The sequence below is a fragment of the Stenella coeruleoalba genome, assembly GCF_951394435.1.
Source record: "Stenella coeruleoalba genome assembly, chromosome: 1".
Lineage (NCBI taxonomy): Eukaryota > Metazoa > Chordata > Mammalia > Artiodactyla > Delphinidae > Stenella > Stenella coeruleoalba.
Window position 1 is genome coordinate 25482125 of NC_137169.1, and position 24665 is coordinate 25506789.

General features: G+C 43.2%; 1 protein-coding gene and 1 long non-coding RNA gene across 2 annotated transcripts in view; one reads left to right on the forward strand and one right to left on the reverse strand.

The window, feature by feature from the left end:
• Positions 1-832: 832 nt before the first annotated feature.
• On the reverse strand, positions 833-23104 carry LOC307175840. The gene is made up of 4 exons (XR_013824505.1): positions 23019-23104; positions 6420-6493; positions 1194-1309; positions 833-897 (listed from the first exon to the last, which is right to left on the reverse strand). It is a non-coding gene; the product is annotated as an uncharacterized lncRNA (long non-coding RNA).
• Positions 23015-24665, forward strand: part of ZBTB8A (zinc finger and BTB domain containing 8A) — a 54307-nt gene continuing 52656 nt past the window's right edge. The window contains exon 1 of the mRNA XM_079901352.1: positions 23015-23155. The gene's annotated coding sequence lies outside the window, so the exon portion shown is untranslated. The remainder of the gene's footprint in view (positions 23156-24665) is intronic.

Sequence of the window (24665 nt, forward strand, 5' to 3'; positions counted from 1 at the left end):
CTAGCACACCACAGGGATGGAATGGAACCCATGTTAGTTTTCACTGCTTCCATTCTTGCTGATATGGGCATCCTGCAGAAGCCAGAACCCTTTGTCACAGAGCAAAATATGTGTAACTGGCCCAGGAGTTGGAGAAGCTGAAGGAGGATCCAGGGGAAGGTAGAGAAGTTGCAGGTCCATCTGTTGCTTTACCTCTAAGGAGGTTAGTCAGCAGATCACCAACAAGATGTATGAACTATACAATGCCTGCTGCTTTCCTTCTGTCCTCCAAATCTCCCTTGTGGCCCACACTAAATGAAATATACAAGAGAGGAAATTCTGGGAAATGTAGTTTAGCCCAACCAAGTTGACACATTACAAATCAGACACATGAGTGGATACATGTCTGTGCATCATTGTTTGTAAGGCATATCTCATTTTATTGCACTTGGCTTTATTGTGCTTCACAGATACTGAGTTTTTAACAAATTGAAGGTCCGTGGCAACCCTGTGTCGAACAAGTCTATTGGTACCATTTTTCCAACAGCATTTGCTCACTTCATGTCTCTGTGTCACATTTTGGCGATTCTCCCAATATTTCAAACTTTTCATTATTACTATATTTGTTAGGGGGATCTTTGATCAGTGATCTTCGATGTTACTACTATGACTTGTTGAAGGCTCAGATGATGGTTAGCAATTTTTAGCAATAAAGTATTTTTAAATTAAAGTATTTCAATTAAGGTATGTACATTTTTTAGACATAATGCTATCACACACTTAGTAAACTATAGTATAGTGTAAATATAACTTTTATATGCACTGGGAAACTTCAAAAATGCATGTGACTCACTTTATTGCAATATTTGCTTTATTGTGGTGGTCTAGAACTGAACCCAAAATATCTCCAAGGTATGCCTGTAATAGGAAAAGTTGAAAATAACTCTAATGCCCATTGATAGGGAATAGTCAAGAAAGTTATGATATATATATATACCATGCAATACTATGCAGCCCTTAAAGATAATACCATCACAATGCTATTTCACTACACACCCACCAGAATGTCTAACATGAATAAAACTGACACCACCAAATGTTGGCATGGGTGTGCAGTAACTGGTTCTCACATACTTTGTTTTTGGAGGTGTAAAATGGTATAGCCACTTTGGAAAAAAGAAGGCAGTTTTTTATAAAACGAAACAAATACCTACCCTATAAAGCAGCAATTCCACTCCTCGGTGTTTTCTCAAGAGAAATGAAAACTTTTGTGCATAGAAAGACTTGTACAAGAATGTGCAGAGCAGCTCTATTCATAATGGCCCAAAACCTGGAAACAGACCGGGATCCATAAGTAGGGGAATAGATACATAAACACTTATAAGTTCATACAGTGGAGTACTACTCAATTATGTAAGGAACAACAGTGAATCTCAAAAACATTATGCTGAGTGACATAACTCTTACACAAAAAGCACGTATTTTGTAATTCCATTTATATGAAGTTCTAGAACAGGTAAAACTAAACTTTGATGAAATAAAATTGGAACAATTGTTGACAATGGGGGATTAAGGGCAGAAATTGACCTAAGGGAATTTACTGGGGTGATTAATGATATTCATACTGATTTTTTAAGGGGGAGGTGTACTGATGCCTGCAATTTACTTAGGAATGCATCAAAAGGGAAAATGAATGGATGAATGGAGGGATGGATAGATACAAGTCTAGTAAAATGTTAATGGAAGGGTCTAGGTGGTGAGTATATGGGTATTCATTGTAAAATTCTTTCAACTTTGCTGTATGATTGAAATTTTTCAAAACAAAATATTGGGAAAAAAGAATGAGATCAATTTTGTGTGTACTGACATGGGAAGATATCCAAAACATATTGTTAAAAACGAACCTCAGGGGAAAAGTGTAGTTTGATATCATGGACATAAAACAACTACACAATACTTAATACAAGTAAACCTCATTTATGTGAGTCAATTAATAGAGGATCCATATTAAACTGTTAATAATGGTAACCTTTGGGGGAAGAAAGTAGAATGAGAACACTGGTGTCTTAGCCTAGTTCCCTAGAAAGCAAAGCCTGAGGCAAAAGCTTATGTGCTAACACTCTGGGGAACAGTGCAGTCCCAGGGAAGCAGGAGTGAGGGAGAAAGGGGAGTAAAGCAGGGAAGGAATTCAATAAAGATATACATGCCTTACTGAGCTGGCCACAGCTTCATAACAAGTACAGGTGATTGGTCTCCGGGGATGTCATCAGCAAGGCTGTATGAAATTACTGCATCCCCTAACTGTCCATGGTGGGGAAGAAGGGAGAAGAAGGTATCTGCTGCTTCCTGTATCTCACCAAAGTGTACGCCAAAAGGCATCAACTCCCTCACATTTCTGGAACCAGCCTAGCCAGCCCGTCTGGAAGCATGTGTGCTGAGTGGGTCTTGCAGAACATTTTGTCTCAGCAGCAACAGATAAGCCCCAGAGGTAGTTCTGAGGCTTAAGAGTGGGTTGTGCCTGTGAGCAACTTGGGGGGCCAAGAGTAGTCCCCGCAATAGGTCCTCCTGGACAAGGTTGGGGAGCACCAAGACAGTATCACTTCTGCCTTAGGAACGTGGCAAGCCTCCCTCCTGCCGCCTAGAGGAATGTGCTTACTACCAGGCAGTCCTTCTGGGGGAGTCTTCAACAGCAGTGAGAGAAAAGGGGACTGAGCAAATCTGGGTCCAGCACAATTTATCTTGATAAACGAGGACTTTCCCTTTTTGGGGTAACATTTTGTAGCCAATAGAGTAGGGAGATAAACAGAATGAATTATGGAAATGCTAGCCTAATATTACATTAACGAATAACTTTAAATAAGATATTATTTTGGGGCTTCCCTGGTGGCGCAGTGGTTGAGAATCTGCTTGCTAATGCGGGAGACACGGGTTCAAGCCCTGGTCTGGGAAGATCCCACATGCCGCGGAGCAACTAGGCCCGTGAGCCACAACTACTGAGCCTGCGCGTCTGGAGCCTGTGCTCCGCAACAAGAGAGGCCGCAATAGTGAGAGGCCTGCGCACCGCGATGAAGAGTGGCCCCCGCTTGCCACAACCAAAGAAAGCCCTCGCACAGAAACGAAGACCCAAGACAGCCAAAAAATAAATAAATAAACAAATGTGGGTTTTTTTTAAAAAAAAGAAAAACTGAAATTATAATGATTTGAAATATATATATTTAAAAAAAAGATATTATTTTGGATAAAGCAATACATTTTTTTGTTTGTTTTCGGCCACACTGCGCAGCTTGTGGGATCTTAGTTTCCTGACCAAGGACTGAACCCAGGCCCTAGGCATTGAGAGCACAGAGTCCTAACCACTGGACTTAAAGGAAAACATTAAATGAAATGAAGTGAGATTTAATTTTTATTCCCTTTGTAAATGTTTTCATGAAAATAAATTCAAAAATTGGAAAATAGTTTATTCTGATAATGTGTTTTGAGCTGTGGCATGGGAATGAATTTATGGTCACTGGAATAACAAGCATACAAAGTACAAAGGTTTCTAATTCTGGGATAAGGGTAAGATAATTACATTTGTTAAAGAGCTGGTACAGCTTCCCAGGTATCTGGCCCATCTTGTTGTCCTCATAGTGCTTTATTATTCTCTATCTCCCTGGTTACCATGATCCTGTCTTATAGCCTATTTCCCCCTTTCCTTCCTATGAAGAGCCCCACTCCCTTCATTAAATTTAAAATTTTTCTCATTTGAATATCTCAGACAACACATGACCTTCCTAATTAGTTACAGTTTTTGGTGATAAAGACATTTATTTATTTATTTATTTATTGTTTATTATTTATTTATTCCTCAACTGTAGCAAGTTATCAATTTATTGTCACTTAGCTCTAAATCTACCCTTCTTTTTTTTTAATTAATTAATTTATTTTTATTTTTGGCTGCATTTGTTCTTTGTTGCTGCACGCAGGCTTTTCTGCAGTTGCGGCAAGCAGGGGTTACTCTTCATTGCAGTGTGCAGGCTTCTCATTGGGTGGCTTCTCTTGTTGCAGAGCATGGGCTCTAGGCACATGGGCTTCAGTAGTTGTGGCACTCAGGCTCAGTAGTTGTGGCTCACAGACTCTAGAGCGCAGGCTCAGTAGTTGTGGCACACGGGCTTAGTTTCTCTGCGGCATGAGGAATATTCCCGGAGCAGGGCTCGAACCCGTGTCCCCTGCATTGGCAGGCGGATTCTTAACCACTGCACCACCAGGGAAGCCCAATCTACCCTTCTTTGCCCGGCTTCATGAAATGAGCTGGACCCTATAGACAAGTCTTCTTCGTCAGCTGGGGCAATCCTAAGCCTAGTTAACAGAGGACACTGGAGGGATATTACAAAAGCAGAGACAGGGGTTTCTTGTCCTGGACCTAGTGGGCCTGTCTTCTTGATCCTTCATGGCAGCTGCCAATGTAGTAGTGTTCACTTAGCAAGATATACTGGCATCCTTGTGGCTGTCCTCTGATCCTCCAGTCCAGGCCTGCGGCACTTCAGTGAACTTCCCCATCCAGTGGGCTGCAAATACATTCTCAACAGTTGTCTGAATCTCAGTCTTGTCAAGAGCTGAAGAAGGTTGGGGAGTCTTGCAAACCTGTTCCCTCCTTCAGTACTTTCCTTCAACCCTAGAGGTGTTAGCTTCTCCTGTTTTCTTTGCCATTTGCTACATTTGCTATTCCTGTTTTCTTTTACCCTTTTAGTAGATAACCACCTGTGATGATCAATTTTATGTGTCAACTTAGAGGGTGTTTTTGGATGAGATTAACATTTAAATTGATGAACTTTGGGTAAAGCAGATTGCCCTCCATAATGTGGGTGGGCTTTGTCCAATCAGTTGAAGGACTGAATAGAACAAAAAGACTGGCCTCCGTGAGAAACAGGGAACTCACCAGCAGACTGCCTTTGGACTGAACTGGAACATTGGCTCTTTCAGGTCTTGAGCCCTCTGGCCCACACTGCAGCTTTGGACTTGCCTGGCTCCATAATTGTATAATCTTTATAATCTATCTATCTGTCTATCTCGTTTACTAGTTAATAATTTTTTATACTAAATTCGTGGTGTGGTTTCTGTCTCCTGACCAGGCACTGATTGATATCAGCAGTATATCTGATACAGGGCACACACATGGAGATTACACAGTGAAATAAGATAAAATGCCTGCCCTCAGTAGTTGAAAGAAATGGACCAAGGAAAAGTTATGAAAACTTTTCATAAGGACAGTAATGGAGATGTTTGTTTAGGGCCACAGGGAAGCAGAGAAGAGGGAGCACTTACCTCTAGGGATTTCACAGGGTGATGTCTGAACTGAATCTTGAAGGAAATTAAGAGTTTTCAAGGCAAGTGGGGGTGGAGCGTAATAAAATCCAGATGGAGGGAAGAAAGTATATGCAGAGGCAAGAGGAAGCACATTACATTTTGGGGATTGTAAGTGAGGTTGCTCCACAGGCTGGGGGAGAGGAGGCTGGAGGGGATGGTAAGGACTGTGAAAGATCCTGTGAACCACTGTAAGTAGTTTGGATTTGGGGCTCTAGGACAGGACAGCTAACGTTCATATTCATAACAGTTCCATACCTGTGCCAGGTTTTTGCTGAAACAACCCTCCATTAATTTGAGAGAGTAACACAACGTCTATAATTCAAAGTTGCTTCAACTATCAGTGGAGCATCAGTAATGGTTGCTCATTACCATCTGTAGCATAGATAAGATAGGCTGTGTGCTACACAAAATTGCTGCCTCTAACTCTATCTCCTTCTCTTCCATTTAAGAAAACAAATCAGAATGCGTACATTCTCCTCCACCTTCTCCAACTCTCTGCTGGGACAGCTGAACCACTCGATAACTGACCCTGTTGGAGTCTGGGGGAGATCTCAGGTACATCCAAGACCCTGAGTTCTTGCGAAGAAGGCATAGACCATCAGCATTTGCAAAATGGAGCACAGCTTGGGGAGAGGTCAAAGGATGCAATGTTGGAAGACAGTGTTTCCTCCCAGGAGGTAGCCAGGTCAAAGATACTGATGCTTGCTTTCTGCATGCAGCACTGGGAGAAGCTTGTATTTCTCAGATACAGGTGGCATGGAGGAAGCTGCCATGCTGGGCTGAACTCAATGCTTCCTGCTGGCCTCCAGCAAACAGAAAGGACACTTCCACGTACCTCAACACAAAGATCCCAGCTTGCGAACTGTTTGCTCTAAGCCCACGGGAGAAAAAAACACTTCTTATATTCCACTGTCACTCATTCATTCAACAAACACTTCCTAAGACTTGTCCTGAATGCTAAGGACACAGCAGTAATCAAGATAGACAAGGCATGAATCATATATTTTAGTTGGGGAGGATAGACAATAACAAAACATACGCAACATAATTTTCAGATGGTGATAAGGTTATAGAGTATTGGAATAGAGACTTACTGGATTGGGGAGTGCTGCTTTGGTGAGGTGATCAAGGAAGGCTTCTCTTGAGGTGGTGACAATGGAACTGAGATCTGAAAATGAAGAAACCAGTCAGAGGGAATAGGAATAAAAGGTCCTGATGAGGTACCTAGAATAGGCAAATTCATAGATTAGAGAGAACTAGGGGCTGGGGGCAGGGGAAATGGGGAGTTACTGTTTGTTTTGTTTTGTTTTTGCAGTATGCGGGCCTCTCACTGCTGTGGCCTCTCCCGTTGCGGAGCACAGGCTCCAGACACGCAGGCTCAGTGGCCATGGCTCACGGGCCCAGCCGCTCCGCGGCATGTGGGATCTTCCCCGACCGGGGCACGAACCCGTGTCCCCTGTATCGTCAGGCGAACTCTCAACCACTGCGCCACCAGGGAAGCCCGGGAGTTACTGTTTAATTGCTACAGAGTGTCTGTTTGGGATGATGAAAAAGTTCTGGAAATGAATACCGGTGATGGTTGTACAACACTGTGGATGTTCTTAGCGCCACTGAATTGTACACTAAAAAAATGGTTAAAATCGTAAATTTTATGTTATGTATATTTCACCACAATTTTAAAAAGAGACAGTAAAAGGCCCTGAGGCAGGAACTGGCTTGTCAGACTGAGGTGGTTGTAGTCAAATGAATGAGGGAGAGGGTAGAAAGAGGCAAATGAAAAAGGACACACACCTAGACTAGTCCTGGTGAAATTTCAGAAGTCCAAGGGCCAAAGAAAATTTTTACAAGCTTCCAGATAGAGAAAATAGTTTTCTTATCAAGGAAAGGGAATTGAACTGGCATCAGACAACTCATTAGCAAAAGTGGAATCTAGAAGACAATGGAACATTCCAGGCCTTGGAGAAAAGAGGACTGATCCAAGAATCCTACAGTCAACGAAGATACTATTCATATGTGAGGGCTCATGCCTCACCTTGCTCCTACTCTGTTCCGACAGCCGTATTTATCCTATTTCCACAATTTGAACTTGGTTTCCCTGGCTTAACCTTGGGTTTCCTCCAAGGATTTGGTTCGGAAGTTATCTTTGACTCTCTGCAGCTCCCTTGGCTGGAATGAGCTATCACAGCTCTGGGTCCTGGAGCCCAACCACAGGCATCACCATTCCCGGCTGGTGGTCTGGCTAGCCCTCCACTGAGATTTCCATACAACTTGTTATACTGGGTAACGTGGTCATATAAGATGCCCGCCATGTCAGTGATGACATTGTAGCAATAGGACCTGGTGAAGAGAACAAGTATCTAGATGCATTGGTCGGACACATACAGGCCAGAGGATGCAAGGGAAGCTCCATGATAATTCAAGGGGCTCCCACCTCGGTGAACTTTCTAGGTTCCAGTGGCCAAAGGCATGTAAGGATAGTTCCTTTAAGTAAAAAGCAAGTTGCCGCGCTTTCCAATACCTACCATTATGAAGCACACTTGTCATATTGTATGTCATGTCTACTTCAATGAAGAAGAAGGAGAAGAAGTAAAAGAAGAAGGAGAAGGTGAAGGAGAAGGAGAAGCGGCGCACTTGTATGAATATGAATTTTGGAGGCCACATATAGCACATCTGGGTGTTGCTCTGATCCATTTGCCAAGTAACCCAAAGGACTACCAATTTTGAGTGGGGCCCAGAGAAATAAAGATATTTTCAACAGGTTCAGGTTGCAGCGCAAAGAGCAAAACCCCAGGCTACCAGTACGGACAGACTAGTATCGACTCAGTGCCAAGTCCTGCTGGGGGATTAGAGATGGGAGTGGGCTGACTACAGCACGTGGGCATTCTCTCTGCCAGCCTCTCTTCCAAATACACAAAGCTAAGGAATTATATGCTAAGAGACCACCTCATCCCAATGCTACTTCTCTGGAAGAGCTTCAAGGTAAGAGTTCAGAAGGGCTGCGTGTCCACAGTGAGAGCAAATGGGAATGATCCAGAATAGTTCTGTGGTGCCTGGCACTCCCTTCTCTGGGGCTACTCCCCTATCTCTCCTTAAACTCATCTTGACTATATTAGTCATTTTTGCTGAGGTACCAACCAACCTCATAATCTCTGTAGCTTACAACAGAGGCTGGCAAACTTCTGTGAAGGGCTGGATAGTAAATATTTTGGGCTTTGTGGGGTATAGGGTCCCTGCTGCTGCCCTTCAGCTCTGCCCTTGTGGCATGAAAGCAGCCAGAGACATACATAAAGGAATGAGTATGACTGTGTTCTGACAAAATTTTATGAACACTAAAGTTTGAACTTCATGTAGCTGTCACGTGTCACAAAATATTCTTCTTCTTTGATTACCTCTTTTTGAGATATAATTGACGTATAACATTATATTAGTTGCAGGTGTACATCATAATGATTCAGTATTTGTATATATTGTGAAATGATCACCACAAAAAGTCTAGTTAATATCCGGCACCACACATAGTTACAAATTTTTTTCCTGCTGATGAGAATGTTTGAGATCTACTCTCTTAGCAACTTTCAAATGTACAATATTGTTAACTATAGTCACCATGCTGTACATTACGTCCTCATGACTTATTTATTTTACAACTGGAAGTTTGTACCTTTGGGGGTCACCTATTTTGCCCATCCCCCACCTCCCTGCCTCTGGCAACCACCCATCTCTTCTCTGTATCTATGAGCTCATTTGTTTTGTTTTGTTTAGATTTCACATATAAGTGAGATCATATGGTATTTATCTTTTTCTGACTTATTTCACTTAGCATGATGCCCTCAGGGTCACCCATATTGTCACAAATGGCAAGATTTCATTCTTTTTTTGGGCCAAATAATATTCCATTGTATATATACATTACATTTTCTTTATACATTCATCCACTGATGGACATTTAGGCTGCTTCCATGTCTTGACTATTGTAAATAATGCAGCAAATGAACATGGGGGGTGCATGTGTCTTTTTGAGTTAGTGTTTCTGTTTCCTTCAGGTAAATACCCAGAGGTGGAATTACTGGATCATATGGTAGTTCTATTTTTAATTTTTTGAGGAACTGCCATACTGTTTTCCATAGTGGCTGGACCAATTTACATTCCCACTAACAGTGCACTATGGCTCCCTTTTCTCTACATCCTCACCAATACTTACAGCTTGCCTTTTTGATAACGGCTATTCTAACAGGTGTGAGGCTTTTTTTTTTTTTAATAAATGTATTTAGTTATTTTTGGCTGCATTGGGTCTTCTTTGCTGTGCATGGGCTTTCTCTAGTGGTGAGCAGGGGCTACTCTTTGTTGTGGTGTGCGGGCTTCTCATCGTGGTGGCTTCTCTTGCTACAGAGCATGGCTCTAGGCACGCAGGCTTCAGTAGTTGCAGTGTGTGGGCTCAGTAGTTGTGGCTCGCAGGCTCTAGAATGCAGGCTCAGTAGTTGTGGCGCATGGGCTTAGCTGCTCCGTGGCATGTGGGATCTTCCCGGACCAGGGCTTGAACCTGTGTCCCCTGCATTGGCAGGTGGATTCTTAACCACTGTACCACCAGGGGAGTCCCCAGGTGTGAGTTCTGATTTGCATTTCCCTGATGATAGTGATGCTGAGCCCCTTTTCAGGTACCTGTTGGCCATTTGTATGTCTTCTTTTTAAAAATGTATATTCAGATCCTCTGCTCATTTTAAAATCAGACTGTTTGTTTTTTTGCTGTTGAGTTGTTTGAGTTCTTTATGTATTTTGGATATTAACCTCTTAGCAGATAAATAATACGCAAATATTTTCTCCCATTCAATTGTTGCCTTTTTATTTTGTTGATTGTTTCCTTTGCTATGCAAAAACTTTTTAGTTTGATGTGGTCCCACTTCTTTTTGTTATATTTATTTATTTATTTTTGGCTGAGTTGGGTCTTTGTTGCTGTGCGCGGGCTTTCTCTAGTTGTGGTGAGCGGGGGCTACTCTTTGTTGTGGTGCATGGGCTTCTCATTGTGGTGGCTTCTCTTGTTGCAGAGCATGGGCTCTAGGTGTGTGGGCTTCAGTAGTTGAGCCTCACGGGTTCTAGAGCGCAGGCTCAGTAGTTGTGGCGCACGGGCTTAGTTGCTCCATGGCATGTGGGATCTTCCTGGACCAGGGCTCAAACTCGTGTCCCCTGCATTGGCAGGCGGAGTCTTAACCACTGCGCCACCAGGGAAGCCCGTCCCACTTGTTTATTTTTGCTTTTGTTCGCTTTGCTTTTGATGTCAAATTCAAAAAGTCATCACCAAGATCTATGTCAAGGAGCTTACTGCCTGTGAGTTTTCTTCTAGGAATTTTAAGGTTTTGGGCCTTACATTCAAGGCTTTAATCCATTTTGAGTTGATTTTTGTGTATGGTATAAGATAGTGGTCCAGTTTCATTCTTTTGCATGTGGCTGTCCAATTTCCCAACACCATTTACTAAAGAGACAGTCCTTTCCCCAGTACATATTCTTGGCTCCTTTGTCATAAATTAATTTACATATATGCATGTTTTGATTACTTTTCAACCTTTCAAAAATGAAAAAAAAATCTTAGCCTTACAAAGATAATAGATTGGATTTGGCCCATGGACTGTAGTTTGCCAACGCTGGGTTTACAACAACCAACAAATATTTATTGCTTATTACATGTTGGCGACTGCAGGTCAGCTTCTGTGGTTCCATGTGCTTCACTCTAGGGCATAGGCTGGGCTGTAAGAGCAGCCCCTATTTGGGTCACACTATTCTTGCAGCAGAATGGAAGAACAAGAAAGCTGGTGGAAACACAGGATGCCTCTTAAAGCTCCTGCTTAGACCAGGCATGCTGTCACTGCTCATATTCCACTGGTCCAAGCCAGTCACAAAACCAAACCAGATGATGAAGCAGGGAAGAACACTCTGTCTCCAGAGAGGCATTGAAAGTCACATAGCAATGGGTGATGATATATAATCCTCTCAGAGTAAAAGAAGGGAATAGTTGGAAAGTTTAATACAATATACTACCCTGAACCAATACCATTTCCCAATATGCATTACAACAATACTAGTCAAAGTATAGTTCAAGGACTGATGTCCCTGGCTTATAATAAGTACAGAAAATGAAAGTAGGCGTGTAAAAAGTTTTATATAATAAATAGGCCTGCAACAGATTGGGAAAAAAGCAATCTGGTTCTTCACCACAGTTTGAGAAGCACAGTGTGAGAAGCATTAGCAGACAGACTAGCTAATACTCCCAGGGTAACATGAGTTCACAGGCCAAAATACAACCATCATAAAAAAACAACAAAGTAAATCACACACACACACACACACACACACACACACACAATTACACACATATAATCTAAGAAATATTGGAATAAAAGGATCAAAGTTTTAAGATAGGAATGATAAATATACTTAGATAACAGATTACATTAACAATATGAGGCAATAATGAGAAATCATAAAAAAGAGCCATGAAGAAATATTAGCATTTAAATGTAATACTTGAGGGCTTCCCTGGTGGTGCAGTGGTTGAGAGTCCACCTGCCGATGCAGGGGACACGGGTTCGTGCCCCGGTCTGGGAAGATCCCACATGCCGCGGAGCGGTTGGGCCCGTGAGCCATGGCCGCTGAGCCTGCGCGTCCGGAGCCTGTGCTCCGCAATGGGAGAGGCCACAACAGTGAGAGGCCCGCATACCACACACACAAAAAAAAGTAATACTTGAAAGAAAGAACACAAGAGATAGAATAAATGGAAGAATAGATATGGGTGAAGAAAAAATAGTAAATTTCAAGACCATATTGAAGAAATTTCCCATAAAATAGCAAGAAAGGACAAAGAGAATATAAAAAGAAAAGTCAAGAGACATGGAGGATAGGAGTAGAAATGTCAACATCTAGAAAATTAGGGGTCCCAGCAGGAAGGGGGAAAATGGAGAGGAGTAAATAAAATTTTAAATAATGAAGGTAAATTTCACAGAATTAAAGAAGGATCAAAGGTGTTAGACTAACAGAGCCCATGGAGTGCCAAACAGGAGCATTAAGGGAAAATCTAGACACATTATAACAAAATCTAAGAATATCAAATGTAAAATGTAAGAATATCAAAGACAAAGAGAAAATTGTAAAGGTCCCCATAGAAAGAGCAAATTGATATCATACTACTCAGCAGCAACACTGGATGCAAGATAAGAATAGAGCAGTATGCTTTAAAGTATCAAAGGAAGAGAAATCTGATTCTAGAATTTTATATCCAGTCAAATTGTCATTCAAATTTTAGAGCATAATAAACATATTCTCCATCACACGAAGCTTTAGATGCTTTGCTGCACAAAGACAAACATCTAAAAACAATCTTGGGACTTTCCTGGTGGTCCAGTGGCTAAGACTCTGTGCTCCCAATGCAGGGGCCCTGTGTTCAATCCCTGGTCAGGGAACTACATCCCACATGCCACAATAAAGATCCTGTGCAGCCAAATAAATAAATAAGTAAATAAATATATTTTTAAAAAAGGATCTTGAAGAAAGTAGGATGAGAAACAAATCTGGGGGATGCTCCAAGAGATGGAAGAAATAAGAGTGTTCAAATACTTTGGTAAAGTTTATCTTTGTCTTTAAAGAAAAAAGGTTTATGTCAAATAAGATAAAAAGAGAAAAAAAATCCATTATATCAAAAAAAATCCAAAATATCAATATTGGAGGAAGGTGGAGAAAAAGAGACATGAGGGTGTGCTTTAGTATTTGCTTGTTAAAGGGAAGAAATATATATTTATACATTTAATTATCCAAAAGGGTAAAACAAACAAACAAACATGAATATAGGTAATAAATTAAGGGCAACCACAATTCAAACAAAATATAAATATATAACTTTTAAATCAGCAAAAGAAAACTCAATATAGCCAATGAACTATATGGAAGAACAACAACAATAGCATAAAATAAATAAAACATGAAGCAAATGTAAAATATAAAATAATATGACAGTAAACAAGGTCCTATTTTATAGCACAGGGAACAATATTCAATATCATGTAATGAACTCTAATGGAAAAGAATAAAAAATATGATGGAAGTAAATCCGAATTTAACTGTAAATACAATAAATGTAATTGCATTAAATTCAAAACTAAAAGGCCAAGACTCTCAGACTAGCTTTAAAAATCCAACAATATGATTTACCAAAGCATATATTTCTTTTGAAAAAGGAAAGGTTAAAAATAGGATAGAAAAAGCTATGACAGGCATATATGAATCAAAAGAATCCAGAAGAGAGTAATCCACAATCTAATAAAATAGATTTGAGGTAAAAAAGACCATAGGAGACAAAAGATATTATGGAATATGGAACATAGACTAGGGAGTAGAGGAAGGAAATTATAAATGCCAACTATTGTCTTGTGACCAGTTTCAGAAATAGGACTGTAGTAGCTACACCCATTTTCTTTCTTGATTACAGAATATCATATTGTGGGACTTCCCTGGTGGCGCAGTGGTTAAGAACCCACCTGCCAATGCAGGGGACATGGGTTCAACCCCTGGCCCAGGAAGATCCCACATGCCACGGAGCAACTGAGCCTCTGCGCCACAACTACTGAGCCTGTGCTCTAGAGCCCATGAGCCACAACTACTGAGCCCATATGCCACAACTACTGAAGCCCATGTGCCTAGAGCCCATGCTCTGCAACAAGAGGAGCCACCACAATGAGAGGCCCGCTCACCTCAACAAAGAGTAGCCCCTGCTCACCACAGCTAGAGAAAACCTGCGCACAGCAACGAAGACCCAATGCAGACAAAGAAAAAGAAAAAAAGGAATATTATATTATGACTGAACAGATAAGATATGAACATTTCCCAGAAATTGATGCAGTTCCTGATGAGACATTGGGTATTCCCTTTCACAGACAGGGCGAGAATTTTTTTTTCTAAAATGATGGTTGAATTATATTAAGTGGGACTATTTTATTGCTACTGCTGTTTTTTGAAATTTAATTATGAGAAGGTTGTATGAATAACTAGTATACAAAATGATGGACTATTGCATATACTGTGTATTGGCTCACTAAACATACTTTCTAATCCCCTTATAGTGTTCCTTTTTTTTTTAATTGAAGTATAGTTGCTTTACAATGTTGTGTTAGTTTCTGCTGTACAATGAAGTGAATCAGCTATATGTATACATATATCCCCTTACTCTTGGACCTCCCTCCCACCCCCCACCCCCAATCCCAGTCATCTAGGTCATCACAGAGCACCGAGCTGAGCTCCCTGTGCTATACAGCAGGTTCCCAGTAGTTATCTATTTTACACATGGTAGTGTATATATGTCAATCCTAATCTCCCAATTCATCCCACCCTCCCCTTCTCACCCTGTGACCATGTTCTCTACATCTGCGTCTCTATTCCTGCCCTACAAATAGGTTCATCTGTACCATTTTTTCTAGATTCCACATATATGCATTAATATACGATATTTTTCTCTTTCTGACTTACTTCACTCTGTATGACAGATTCTAGATCCATCCACATCTCTACAAATGACCCAATTTCTAGTATGCATTCTTATACTGCATAGGCTGGAAAGCTAGAAACTGTATTTCTTAGACTCCCCTGAGGCTATATAGTTCATCACTAAATAGATGCATCGACTTGAGACTGGAAAGGACGAAATGAGAAATGTGAGGCAGAAGCCATACTCACGGGTAGATCAGCTCTTCTTGCAAGCAGAGTCTGAAGGCACTTGGCTCTTCTGGGGTAGCTGTGGCAGGGACTGCCCTGTCTATTCCTAATGTCATAGTATCAAGAAGAGGCAGCATTGGGAGTTCTATAACTATAGCCATGTGGTAGAGTTGGCAGTTTCTCTTGGTTGCTAATGTCCTGAACTTTCAGCAATTAAACATGATTCCCTGGACCACCTAGAGATTCATAAGCCATCTCATATTGCCTAATAAATCCCCTTCTGTTTAAACTACCTAGAGTGGATTCTATTATCTACAATTAACAATATTGACTATAGAAGGCTATTAGCTGTCCCTCGGTATCTTTTCTCTCTTTCTTCTTTGGTAATAGAACATGTAGCTATACACATTACTACCTTGTTTAAAGGTTATATTTCCTAGGTTCTCTTGCAGCTAGATGTGACCATGAGACTAAGTTTTAGCCAATGGGATGTAAATAAAAGTGTGATATGGCAGTTCCATAATCTTCCTTAAGAGACAACAAGTACATGCCCTTTATTCCTCTTCTCCCCTTCCTCTATCCTTCTGCTTGGAATGTGGAGTTGGAGGTCCATTTTAGAATAGGAGCATGAGGGCCACACTTTAGAAATGGTAGAACAGAGAGTTGGTAACAGCCTGGTTCCCTTAGGGCTTCACAGAATGGAGCTTCTATACTAGCCTTGCATAATCTACCTCCAGATTCTTTTGTGAGAGAAAAATAAACTTCCATCTTGTTTAAGCCATTGTTACTTTGGGTTTTCTGTCACTCTCAGCCAAACAGAATTCAAATGAAGCAATGATCAATAAACCATTGCCCCAATTCAGAAAATATACTCCCTTCCTTTCTGTCCATTAATTTCCAGTTCGTATTTCAGGGACTGGTTAAAAATTCCATTTCACTGAGTCTCTGACCACTCTAATCCACATCTGCCTAAGGGTGTAATTCCTTAGGTACAGCTCCTCAAGTACAGCTTCTTTTGATCTGAAGACCCATGAACTAAAAAGACAAGTTATCTACCTCATACACACCAAACAGGCAATGGGGGTACATATAAGATAACCACTATAGACATTCCTATTCAAAAAAGGCAAAAATGCAGGAACAAATGAATCATTGGTCCATAGCAATTCTGAAATCCAGCTGAGCAAATGTCGGAAATTCCTTGATTAGGACTCAAGGCCTAGTGATAATCCTCCATGGCTTTTGGTTCTACCTTCTGGGCTCTTGGTTCTTCCCTCTGAGTCACTCTTCCTTTTGCATGAAAGACAGCCCATGTTTGCAACTGCATAGTCTGCACAGATTGCATCCTACTAGTTGAATTTTGGGGGTCAGAAGATATTTTTTCATTTTGTATTGCCTTTGATTCTTTCAGTCTAAGCAGTGTTCCTCAGAACAGTCTTTTAAAAACGTGTATCTCCTGTGAATCTTCTTAGGGTTCACTCTGTTAAACAAAAGCCACCCTCACAAAGCTCTTCAAGGTAAGTTCTTCTCTATCTTGGCCCTCTGCTGAGGAACAATGCCCTTAAACTTCTTAGAATTCTATTGTTTGATTGAGAGGATCCATGAGTCACATTCTTAAATCTTTAGAGGACTTTTAAAATCAACTGAAGAGTGCTCTGAGGTACCACCTTAGATCTTTCTTCATCTTAACAAAGGCTTTTACAGCTACTCCCTTGACTTCATCTTTAGACTGTGTTTTCTGGCATTTAATCTGTTCTCAGAAGCCATTTCTTAATTTTAGCATCATTTACCACTTGGAGAGGCTAGGACTTTTCAAAACCAGCAAGCTCTGGTTTCCTTTTGTTTAACAGTCCTTACTTTGGTTTATCTCTCTCTTTCATATTTTACAAGTGGCAAGAAGATACCAGGTGACCTCTTCAACACTCTGCTTGGAAATCTCCTTAGCTAGAGTACCCAATTCACTAGGTACATTTTCTACTTTTTGCCTTACAGTAGGCAACAGTGTTGCTAAATTTCTGCCAGTACCTAACAAGGACACCATCTCCTTCAATGTCCAGTAAGATTTTTATGATTTTCCTTTAAGTCCTCATTTACAGCTTCCTCAAAGGCAATCAGGATTCTACTATTTTTTTTAATTAATTAATTAATTTATTTATTTTTGGCTGTGTTGGGTCTTCGTTTCTATACAAGGGCTTTCTCCAGTTGCAGCAAGAGGGGGCCACTCTTCAGCACGGTGCGCAGGCCTCTCACTATCGCGGCCTCTCTTGTTGTGGAGCACAGGCTCCAGACGTGCAGGCTCAGTAATTGTGGCTCACGGGCCCAGTTGCTCCACGGCATGTGGGATCTTCCCAGACCAGGGCTTGAGCCCATGTCCCCCGCATTGGCAGGCAGATTCTCAACCACTGTGCCAACAGGGAAGCCCAGGACTCTACTATTTTTTGAAAGGCTCAAGATTTCACTAACACTTACATACAAGTCCTTCCAGCTTCAACCCACTGTTCAGTTCCAAAGTCACATTTTTAGGTTTTTGTTATGGTAGCACTTTAAAAAAAAATTTATTTATTTTTGGCTGCGCTATGTCTTTCCTGCTGCGCAGGGGCTTTCTCTAGTTGTGGTAAGTGGGGGGCTACTCTTCGTTGTGGTGCGCAGGCTTCTCATTGCGGTGGCTTCTCTTGTTGTAGAGCACGGGCTCTAGCTACACGGGCTTCAGTAGTCGTGGCTCACAGGCTCTAGAGCACGGGCTCAGTAGTTGTGGCGTAGGGGCTTAGTTGCTCTGTGACATGCGGGGTCTTCCTGGACCAGGGCTCAAACTCGTGTCCCCTGCATTGGCAGGCAGATTCTTAACCACTGCACCACCAGGGAAGCCCAATGGTAGTACTTTTTAAAAAAATATTTATTTTATTTACTTTTATTTTTGGCTGTGTCAGGTCTTCATTGTGGCATGCGGGATCTTCATGGTGGCATGCAGGATCTTTTTGTTGCGGCACGCGGGCTCTTCATTGCAGCATGTGGGCTTCTCTCTAGTTGTGGTGTGTGGGTTTTCTCTCTAGTTGAGGTGTGCAGGCTCAGTAGTTGTGGCGTGGGGGCTTAGTTGCCCCGTGGCATGTGGGATCTTAGTTCCTGACCAGGGATCAAACCCGTGTCCCTTGCATTGGAAGGTGGATTCTTTACCACTGGACCACCACGGAAGTCCCTGTTATGGTAGCACTTTTCATCACCACAATCTGTATAAGTTGTCTGTTGTTTCGTAAAAAATTACCCCCACAACTTAATGGCTTAAAACAACAAACATTGAGTACTTTACAAGGTTTATCAGGGTCAGGAATTCAGGAGCAGCTTAGCTGGTTGGTTCTGGCTCAGGGTCTCTCCTGAGGCAGAGTCAAGCTGTTAGCTGGGGCTGCAGTCAGCTGAAGGCTTGTCTAGGGTGGGAGGATGCACTCCAAGATGGATCACTCACATGGCTGTTGGCAGGAAGCCTCTGTTCATCTCCACATGGCTGCCTGAGAATCCTCAGGCAGTTGGCTTCTTCCAGAGCAACTGATCCGAGACAGAAAGAAAAAGCAGGACGCTGCTTTCACCTGTATCGCCAAGACTCCGAAACCCAACACTATCACTTCTGCTTTATTGTATTATTTAGAAGCAAGTCACTAAGTCCAGTTCACACTCATGCAGAGGGGAATTAGGATCTACCTCTTGAAGGGAGCAATGTCAAAGAATATGTGGGCATTTTTAAACCAACACACCTATCCATACTCTTCTCTTTGCCCCCCCCCCCCCCATTTCAATGGGGATAGCAGTGTTATCACTTTTCTGATCTAGGGGCTCTTCCTCTATTTAAGATTTTGATCTTCTTCTCCCTGAATTTGTAGAGATTCAGCCACTATTAATTGTTCCTCCTGAATATTCAGTATCTCCCTCTCATCTTCATGCTTTCCATCATCATTAAACATTTTAAGGTCATTTATGTATATCCCCTTCTAGCTAATATCCTGTCTCTTTGCCTGGAATAGTTTTAAAACATAGCCCCAAATTTTCTGACATTCTTCCCCTTAAGAGATCGCAGCTATATTCCCTTCTTCTTGAATCTTGGTAGGCTTGTGACTACTTCAACCAATGGAATATGGCAAGTGAGGCAATGCAACTTCTGTAGCTGGGTATAAAAGACTGTGCAGTTCCTTCCTAGTTTTCTTGAAATACCCCCTCTTGGTATGCTCTCTTTTGGAGACACTCCATTTCGGAACCCAGCCAGCATGCTGCAAGCTCAAGTCACATGAAGAGGCCATGTTTAGGGCTCCAGATGACAGTCACAGCTGCGCCTAGTTTTCAAGTAGTCCCAGTGAAACAGAGCAGACCCTGTGGGGCTCTTGGACCAAAAGTCTTTCTGTGTCCCCCATTTCTTGATTACAGGAAATAGGCTTCATTCAGCCTCCATGATCTTCCCTGAGCTCCAATGGGCAGGTTCAAACAGTTGCTAATCAGGAAAGGGAGGGGATGCGGAGACAAGGGAGGAGCATCAAGAAACAACAGTACAGCCTTGGGGCAGGGTCCTGGTTCCTCCTCAAGGGCTATACCTAACAATGTCTTTTGAGTTGTTTTGAAGATACTAAAACCCCAGGAGGTGAAAAAAGTTAACTGTATGCTGCCCATAAGCACACAGACCCCACACAGGCTGATGGTGCTGACTCCCAGTTGCCTCACCACCAACCAATCAGAAGAATGTCCACAAGCTGATCATACCCTCCTCTTTGAACCATTACTGTGAAACTCCTCACTATGCCCTTCAGTTTGGGACACACAGTTTTGAGGGCATTATCCCTCTGAGGCCCCCTTTGCTTGGCAAAGCAATAAACCTATTCTCTTCTACTTCACCCAAAATTCTGTCTCCAAGATTCAATTCGGTACCAGGGTACAGAGGCTGAATTCCGGCTACACCAGCCTTGGTACTAGATCTGTCAGTGAAGAAACCTCCAGGTGATTCCAGTTCCCAGCAGTTCAAGTCACCCTCAGCCATTTGAGTCTTCCCAGCTGAGACTCCAGACATTGTGGAACAGAGACAAGCCATCTCTGCTGTGACTTGCCAAATTCTTGACCCATGTGTTAGAGGAACCACTGACTGAAACCGCCCTCTGGCCAGACAAGGTAGTAACCACTTGCTTGAGTTATCTTACAACAGGAGGTCCTGGTAAGGAATGTGGAACTAACAAGCTACCACCAACCAGAAGAATTCGGGAAAGATCAAAAGGAGAGAGGAGATGCCAGTCCATATCTCCTACCAACCTCCCAGAATCCTTCTCGTTGGAATCCATCTTGGCTGAGTGATGCGTGCCACCAGGAAGGACCCTGAGTCAGAATGACTGGCCAGACACAACCCGGAAACTAACCCCATTACCATAAAACCTGAGACCGGGAGCCACGTGGTAGGGCTGTTCTCCTGGGTTCCCTTACCCTGCTGCTCTCCACCTGGACGCCCCTTCCCAGTAAAGTCTCTTGCTTTGTCAGCACTTGTGTCTCCTCAGACAATTGATTTCCGAGTGTTAGACAAGAGCCCACTCTTGGGCCCTAAAAGGGGTCCACCTTCCTGCAACACATGGAATCCATGAGCATAACAAAATAATCTTTGATTTATGCCACTATGTTTGGGTTGGCTTTTTACACAGCAATTGTAATTGGAATATCACCTTTATAACCAAATCTCTCAAGAGTTGTCTATTCTCACCATCTCTATTTCTTCATCCCCACGTAGTCCGATAATCTGGATTTTGCTCCCTTCTTTCAAGCTTAATAATGTTCTCTGACGTCAATGATTTCCAAGTTGTTAGATCTAATAGACTTTTTCTCTTAGACTGCTAAGAGAAGTATTTAACACTATTGTCCAATTCTCCCTTCTTGAATTACTCTCTTCTAGTTTCTGTAACACCACACTATCCCACATCTCTTCCTTCTACTCTAGTCACTTTTTAGACTCATTTGCAATTTCACCTTCCTCTAGCCAGCCACTAGATGATGAAGCTGGTGATGCTTGGTTCTTAGTTTCTTCTCTTACTTCATATTCTCTTTTCTATCTATATTCATGGTTTTAATTCCCATCTATACAACATTGATGATAACATTTTACCTCCAACAATTTTATCTATTAAGCTTCAGGCCATATGTCCAAATGCCTTTTAACATTTTGTACTAGTTAGAGTTCTTAGTTGCACAGAGACTGGCCTTGGCTGATCTAAACAGAAATGAATGTATTAAAAGTTCACAGAATCACAGGAAGAGCAAAGCACAGGGATTGGAGCCTATGCTAACCAGGCAGAAACAATAGCCAAGTCATACCACAGAACTGGTCTGGTGAGGACACCAACACTGCTCTCAGCAGAGCCATGGCAGCTGGTGCCACTGATAGCACTGGAACTGGACAGTGGATACTGCCACTAGCGGCACTGCCACTGTGGCACCTGGAGATACTATCTTGCTGCAACTATCACCACTGTCAGAAAAGATTCTTTGAGTTTCCTGTTTCTTACAGCTCCCTCTCCAAAGTCCCTGGTGGGTGCATCCGATTATCACCCAGTATAGATCCTGGCCATTGTCTTAGCCACAAGGGATCCTGGGAAAGCAAGTCACTGGCATTTCCAGATTCTGTTGCAGAAGGCAGATTCCACCTCGTATCAATTACTCATAACGTAAGGAATTCTCCAAGTATATAAATGAGTTTCAGAAGCTAGAGGGGGAAGTTGAGGGAAAAAAATTCCCATTACTTCTTCCTTGAAACAAAGAGTTTATCACCCATCTGATGCGCTCTCTTGAGGAACAAGTTTGTAGAATTCTTTTGCATGTTTTAATTAATTAAGGCTAAAAAAACAAAACAAAACAAAAAAACCCTTTGGCTATAACAATGCCCAGGTCTTTCTGGGAGAATTCTCAATGCGGATGCTAGCAAAAGAGTTTGAGTACATCCAACACTCCTGATACCAAGTGGCTTTCAAACACGTTTTCAATTACCTGTTCAGAATGTGAGGACATGCAACTAAATAGGAAAACAATTCAAGAGTAATACAGCAGTGACATTAAGAGATAGTTGTGAATATTTTGTATCCTTCTAGTAGAGAGTATGATCCTCAAAACGCACAGCTAATTATGATCAAACCAAAGTAATAAACTTTGTCCAGTATAACTGAGTATGACATAAGAGAGAAATCCATCAAAAACTAAATGTTTTGAAAATCTGAGTCTTTTTTTCAGTTTTACTATATCACAGTACGTTTCAGTACCTGACCCCAACATAAGGAACTAGAAAACTAATTTATAGAATTGTTTCCATAGTAACAATGAAAATTCAGTGACTTAAGATTTTAGCAAATATATAACCTGACGTCAGAACCCTAAATATTAGGGACATAACTATATCAGAAGAAAGGCTTGATATACAATTAATTTTTGTATTTGAAAACACAAAACCTGCTATTCTTACTAGTTTTATATTTTCTCTGAACTTAACCAAGAGTTATTTTCTCTTATCTCAGCTCCTTGGGTTATCCTCTTCAAAGAAAATGCTTGTGACCTGTAGAGATTTAGAAAAGGTTATCCCCGACTAAAACGAGTGCTTCAATAAAGGGAAAAATTCTGTGCAGATCTCTTCCATTTGACGTTGCTAAACTTAAGTACAATAATGTCACATGTACTTACACAGTAATTGTGGGCACGCCTAAGTCCCTCCCTCTTTCCTAAACCAAATTCCCCAGATCCTAGAAATCCAGCCCTTCTGCCCTCCGGAGGCGCCTTTCCCAACGTAAAGTACAATTTAAAATTTAAGCTCCTGACTAAATAATGACTCTGTAGTCAACTGCTAGGGGATCCGGGCACCCCAGTGCCTCTGGAGGGTGCAGCAGGGTGTAGGCAAGGGCAGGGGAGTGGGCGAAGCTGCTGGTTGGTGCCTGAAATCTGTGCGTTGCCCCTTTAATTGTGTCCCCAGCCCTCGGGCGTTTCTGTCCAACGCCCACGTCAGCAAATACCTTTTGTTTCTCTCACGTTGGGGCTACTTGTTTTAGGGCGCAAAGGAACGGCTTCGAAAGGGGGTATTTCCCCTGCCGAGAACCGGGAATCTTACCCCGGCCCGCGCACGCGACCCGCCGGTGCGCCTCGGCCCGCGGTAAGTGGCTGCGCGCGGCGCGAGCGGAGGGCGGGCGGGGCGTCGGGGCAGCCCGGGACGGGCCCGCGAGCTTCGCTGCGGGCGGGGGCGCGGGCTAAGGCGCCGCGGGCTCTGGCACCGGGCGGCGGCAGCGGCGGGATGCGGCCCGGGTGCGGCGCCCCCCAGACGTCCCCGGGCCGGGAGAGCGGCGGGAGGCGCAGAGGCGAGCGGGCGCCATTTGCAGCCCCGGGCGCAGTGGCGGCGGTGCGCCGGCTCCGAGGGTCTGGAGACGGTCACAAAGGAGGCGCGGCCGGCCGGCGCAAAGGACCCGGCCTCGGGACGGCGGCCGGCGAGGAGAGGCGGCCGGCGGCGGGGCGCACCGGTTCCCGGACTGCGCGGTCGCCCCGCCTGCCCAGCCGCCCGGCCCTGCCCGCCTGCGCTCCCGGGAGGGGCAGCGGGACAATGGCCGCGCCGTCGCCGCCCGCGCCCGCCCGGCCGCCCCCGCCGAGCGCCGTGCCCGCCTGGCCGCCCGGCTCGGCTCGGCCGCGGCGCGGGGAAAGGCGGGAAGGCGCGCGGAGCCTCCTGGCGGCAGCGGCTGGAAGGCGGCGCGGGGCCGGTGCCGGGCGTGTCTGGAGCCGTCGGGCGCCGCGGACTCCCAGAGGGTCGGCGGCCGGCCGGGCTCGGGCTGCGCGGCGAGTGATGGATGGCCCGCGGGATGGGGCGGCCGAGTCTGGGGCTTCACCCCTTCGGCCCCGGGCGCTTCCTCGGGAAGGTGGCTGCCTGGGCAGTGGTCCGAGTTTCTCCGTACATCCTTCATCCTTTGGTTTTATATCGTGATGCGACAGATCCGAGCTTAGAATCCAAGGCAGACTTACTATACCTAACAAATATTGTGCTATAATTATTGTTTTATGACGGACCCACACAGACGCACCTCTTACCTATGCAGACGGCATCTTTTTTAAGTTAATAGCGGTTTGGCCCCTTCCCCTTCAAATGCGCTTATTTATTATTGATTGTGTCAGTAGCCAGGCTCTGTATCGTTCGAAGGCGTGTTTTTTTTCTCCTCCCCTTTTTCTTTTTTCTCTTTTAAATTGAGATATCGTAGACATATAACATCGTGTTAGGTTTAGTCCAAGACGTGTTTGGAAGCGGTAGATTCTCACCTATTGGGCTTTTAAACTACCCACGTCAGTATTATTTGTTCTTAATAAACGTTTATATTTGCAGAACTTTAGTCAATGGAGTGCTTTCGCCTATATGAATTATTTCACATAAAACAACCACCCAGTCAGGCTGATGCTTTTTCCACTTTCTAGGTGAGGAAACGCATTAAGCATTTAAGCCTTAAGCCAGGTGACCGGTGGCAGCCTTCCAGCGGCCTTGCCTCCTGTTCTTGCTCTTTATTTCCTCCTAAAGTCACCTCCAGAGTCTTCCAGTAAGCAAGTCATATTGCTACCGTGCTCTAAAGACCTTAACTGATCTTTATCAGAAACGAGTCTAAAATCCTCAGCAGAAGAACCAAGGCTCA